Here is a 5,699-nt window from a genome sequence, read left to right on the forward strand (position 1 = left end):
TCCACCCAGAAGAGGTATTACTGGGTTATATGGTCTGCTCCATTTTTTCAAGTCCATTGTTTTCTTCTTCCTGAAGCTCTCTGCTACACTGTCTCCATGAGATCGAGTCCTCATTCTCACTCCCTGTTCTCTTGGTCTCCTTTTCACCCTTCCTCTTCTGTCTTCCTTGTAAGCTCTCCCCTTGCCTGCCCCGGAGGTGTGCATCAGTCAGGGTCCAATCAGAAAAACAGAAGCTGCCTCGAAAAGAGAGGGTGTTCAATATGGGGAACTGACTACACAGACAGCGGAAAGCTGAAAGAATACACAGGGTAGTATTGAGGTAGCCCAGATCAATAACTGCAGGAAGTCACTCCCACCTTTAGGGCTGCAGAACAAAGAGGTGAGGGTCATCCCCACCTCTAAGTGGGGACTAGAGATTCTCAGAGATCCCCTCCTCCTGTACACCTGGTGTTGGGACCCTTGGATTCGTCAGGGTTCTCCAGAAAAACAGAACCAATAGGATATATAGGTATAGATATAAATATATGAGGGGATTTATTGGCTCACACAATTATGGAGGCAGAGAAGTCCCACAATACACCATCTGCAAGCTGGAGAACCAGGAAAATGGGTGGTGTAATTCAGTCCAAGGCCAAAAGCCAGAGGGGGGTGGCAGGGGTGGAGGTGGGGGCTGGTATACATCCCAGAATCTGAAGGCCCAAGATTCAGTAGCTCCAATGTCTGAGAGCCGAAGATGGATGTCTGAGGGCAAAGGAAGATGAATGTCCCGGCTCAAGAAGAGAGCAAATTTGCCCCCCTCTGCCTTTTTGTTCTATTCCGGCCCTCAACAGATTGGATAATGCCCACCCACATTGGTGAGAGCAGATCTTTGTTACTGAGTCTGCTGATTCAAATGTTAATCTCTTTCAGAAACATCCTCACAGACATCCCCAGGAATAATGTTTTACCAGCTATCTGGGCATCCCTTAGCTCAATCAAGTTGACACCTAAAATTAACCATCACAGCCCTCAACCGTGGTCTCAGCTGGTTGATGGTGATACCTAGGATGAAGCACCTCAGCTGTTGCTGGGAGTGAATAACGAAGCTTGAGATTGGAGCTGTGGCTATCTTCAGTACTAGAGTGAAAATGCCAGCGATTAGAAGCAGGAGGAAAGTCCATTCTGCCTACGTCATGCCTCCCATCTTCTTTCAGTGGCTCTCATTGACAGAACCCAGCAGGAGTCAAGCTTGCAAGGGAGACTAGGGAAAAACGGTTTGCAAACTTCAGCCATAGCCTCAAAGAGCAGAGTCTAGAAGGGTGGATTTGGAGCTTCAAGACAATGTATAGATGAGCAGCTTTGGACTCTGTCCTGCGTCCATTATTCTTCTCACTAAATTCATTTTTGGGAGTTGTCTCAGTTTTTTAGGAGTAAAATCTCATGATTTGAACCACTATCTATGTGACCATGACATCCAAACCCCCTGTCCAATGTAGACGTCTATACTGAACTCCAGACATGTTTCTGAACTTCAGATGCCTTTTTTCTCCAGTTGTCTGCTAGGAATTATCACCCTGATGGCCTTCAAACAGGCTACAAACTGGACTTGTCATCTTTCCTGCTCAACCTGCCTCCACTCCTCTGTTCTCTGTCTCAGCGGGTGGCATCATCTATGCCAATTAGCTAATCCAGAAGCCTGGGCATCGTCCTCAACTTCACTGCCTCCTTTGCCTCCCAAATATCTCTCCAGTCCCTCCCCTCCACTTCATCACTGCACCACTGTCTCAGTTCAGGCCCTCGTTTGGTTCTGCCTGTGGGTTAGGAGTTCCCACAACCTCCTAAATGTTCTGTTGGACTCTCTTCTTGCTCCTCTTAAATCCACACCACTGCCCAAGTGATCGCTCCAAAATCCAAAAATAGCCATGCCACTTCTTCACTTAAAATCCTCTCATCTGGCCCTCACCTCCTCTCCAGCATCACCTCTTGCCTCCCTATCCTGTCCTCTGCTCCAGCGATTCTGAATTGCTTGAGCTAAACTGTCCTAACATGCTGTCCCCTCTGTCAGGAAAACCTTCCCTCCCCCAAATGCCCTTCAGCTAACCCTACTCATCTTTTAAAACTCAGATCAGATGCTCCCAGGAGATCTTCCCCGACACTCAGATAGAGGATACTTGAGTCATGAGGTGTGACAAGTGGCAAGAAATGCAGTGGTATCTCCAACCCTGCGGACGCTAGTCTCGGGATGTTTCTCAACATGGCCACAGCCCCAGCTGGGGTGGACTCTCTGATAGCACAGTCCTGCTGATTGACCACACACCGCTGCCCCCACCCATGCAACATCCCAGCACTTCCAGACCATTGTTCTCTACCTTCTTATGAAAGCAGCTTTTCCTATGAGGTTTTCTATCTACACTTCTCCCTCACCCCCACCATCTGATCGCCAGACCCTATAGTTTCTCCCTCCTGTGCATTTCTCAAATCCTCCACTTCTCCCCACTCTATTGCCCTCATCCAAGACCAAGCCCCACCCTTAGCTCTCATCTACAGGATTGCCACAGCTTAGTTCCTCATTGGCTCTCCAATCCATCATTCCCCTGTAGCCAGACTGACCTGTTCTTTTGTTTTTGTTTTTTGGGGTTTTTTTTTGGGGGGGGGGTGGCAGCTGGCTGGTACGGGGATCAAACCCTGGACCTTGGCATCATTGGCACCATGCTCTAACCAACTGAGCTAACTGGCCAGCCCCAGACTGACCTTTTCTGAATGGAAACTTGATCTAGTCAACTACCCGTTTGACTAGTGGGATGGCTAGTACAGAGGGTACATGAACCGAGGTGCTCGGAGCCATTACACTGAAGACCATGTTGCTTCTGGGCATTCTGCTCACCTGTACACCAAGGGTTGGAAAAAACACACTAGGCAAATAACTTGAGTCAAGAGCAGGACTGAAATACATTAATGTGGGTGACTTAGCTCGAGAAGGGCAGTTGTATGATGGCCATGATGAATAATACGATTGTTCCATTTTAGTAGTTGATGAGTTAGATAACCCAATGAGAGAAGGTGGAGTTATTATTGATTACCATGGTTATGATTTCTTCCCTGAACGCTGGTTTTATATAGTTTTTATGCTGAAAACAGATAATAGTGTTTTATGCAAAAGACTTGAAACAAGGGGTTATAGTGAGAAGAAACTAAAAGATAATACTCAATATGAGATTTTTCAAGTTCTTTATGAAGAATCCATAGCATTCCACAAGGAAGAAACTGTGCATTGGCTCCCCAGCAATAAGCCAGAACAGCTAGAAGATAATATAAATCATATCTTGAAATGGATGTAACAATAGATCAAATGGATCTTGACATATAAGACTGGACACTTTACAATCACTCTTGTTGATATTTCTCTGCCCACATCTTAGAAATTGTCCAAGTATCAGTAAAAGAAAAATTTAATTTTAACACAACACCCCGATCGTCCACCTATCACTAAAGGCTTATGCCTGGGTTTCTTTTTCTCCATGAGAAAGCTAAGTATTCTCAAATATAATGAATACAATATTATTAAGGATTGAAAGTAAAAATGTCATTGTCTAATTGCTAAAGAATAAATAAACCTGACCAAACGGGTGGATATCTTTTAAGTTTGTTACAAAAGAAAATGCAGATGATCTCTTAAAATAAAACTAAAGATAAAAAAAAAATTGTAGGATGATGGGCCTCTGTTTTTAAGACAAAGACTAAATTATTTAACCACAAGGCCCTGCAAGTCAGCCTCTGCAGCAGGAGGAGCTGGCAAAGGAGGGCTAGAGACTGGGAAGAGCACTGTGCCAGGGAAGCCACAGGAAGCATTTCAAGAAGGAAGGGACGATCAGTTGGGCCAAATTTTGCTCGTAGAATAAGGAAGTTGAGGACTGAGATAAGGTTTGAATTTCACCAAAAAGGAGGGACTTTTGCACACTTTTAATCAAGTCCTGACAACAGAAGCCAAATTGTCTGAGATGCAGAAGGGACTGATTTCGTAGGCTGTAGGCTGTTTGTTGAAATGGCGAGGCAGTATTGGGCCGAGTCAAGCTCCCCCATTTGGATAGAGTGAAATGAGCTCCAGAATGTTCTCTTTCTCATATTTTCCCTCTTTTTNTATTCTAAGTATTTTGTTTTATGCATTTAAGAAACCATTCTGAGGAGTCTGTAGGCTTAACCAGACTGCCAATGGTGTCCATCACACAAAAATGGTCAAAAAACCCTGATCTGGCACTTTATGAATAAAATTTATGGTTTATCACACTTAGTTGCAGGCACAAAGATGTGAACAACAGATTCTATTGCATCATTAGGTGGCCTTAATAAGTTGTAATCTAGAAATACTTTTTGCAAAGTAATGTTATTTAGGAATAATCATTTAGTCCATGTTCTTCTGTGCAATCTAAATATACTTTTGTTTCAAGTGTGAGGAAAGAAAGATATGCTACTTCCCTTTGGGTGCCTGTTAATCCAGAATGCTCCCAGTTAATTGCTGGGGCTGGTGTAGAGCCCAAGATGACCAAGTCCCAATGTGAACCATCGGATTTGAGTCAAACCTCCAGGGAAGTCCTGGGGTCCCCCAGACGTTCCTGAGGTAACCACTGGCCATAGGAAGAACATCTGGAACAATTCCCAGCACAGGATTACAGCTTGGTAAGGGAAGTAATTTGCTTCAGAAAGCATTTCAGAATACAAGCAAGTCTAGAGTCAAAAAGTATTGGGCAGAAAGGCACACCCGGTAAGTTTCTTTTGTGGTTAGACCACATCTTGTTGATGTAAAATATGTGAAATATTCAACATAACAATGTCAAACCTGTTTTTAGGGTTCTGATATCCCACATACCAAAGAATCCACCATGTGTTGCTTAATAGGAAAAGATATTGAGTAATAAATCTCAATTTATCCATTTTGGTGCCCTTAAATTACTAAATCGGTTGTAGTTGCTCTCTTGGCCAGAGGAATCTTGAATACTTTATAGAAAAATGTCCCTGTACTGCCTCCAAGACTGCAGGTTCTATTTAAAGACGTTTACGTAGAGTTATGTTCAATATACCAGGAACACTATTTGGATGATTAAAAATTCCTTGGTTTTTTTTTTCCCATACATCATCCAGAGACTTTGCATCCATCCTATTTGGTGCAAATTTTCTACCCAGTGCCTAGTTCATTACTACACATCCAGTGAATGAACAATAAAATTGTACTGCTCCTGGTTTAAGCGTAATTCTCAGTATGGGAAGGAAATGAACAACTGCGTGTCTGGGCACAGGAACGTCTTGATGTTCAACAAAGTATCATGTGTCAACAAAGTATCATGCGCTTCTCATTCTCCCATATCTAGAAATAGAAATCTATTCACAGCAGTGTGAGTTCACAGAATCTAGAACTTCAAAGGTTCTCCATGCTTTGCAAATGCTAATGTGCATGAACCACCTGGGCATGTTGTTACAGCGCAGATTCTGATGCAGTGAGTCTGGAGTACGTTTTTCTAACAAACTCTCTGGTGATGCCAGGGCTGCTGTTCCAGGCATCCTTTCCTAAGAACTTAGAGATAATGATGGGGCCAGTACGAGGATCTGGAATAAGTAATATCGATTAGCCTATGGCTCAGGAAGATTTTAGGGGAAGCCTGAGCAAGATTGAATCACTTTTTTTTTTTTTTTTTTTTTTTTTTTTTTTTTTTTTTTTTTTTTTTTTT

General features: G+C 43.3%; 1 pseudogene; it reads left to right on the forward strand.

Moving 5' to 3' along the window:
* Window positions 1–2,837: 2,837 nt before the first annotated feature.
* Window positions 2,838–3,317, forward strand: LOC103603528 (annotated as a pseudogene).
* Window positions 3,318–5,699: the final 2,382 nt, after the last annotated feature.

Source organism: Galeopterus variegatus, unplaced genomic scaffold (assembly GCF_000696425.1).
Source record: "Galeopterus variegatus unplaced genomic scaffold, G_variegatus-3.0.2 Scaffold4665, whole genome shotgun sequence".
NCBI lineage: Eukaryota > Metazoa > Chordata > Mammalia > Dermoptera > Cynocephalidae > Galeopterus > Galeopterus variegatus.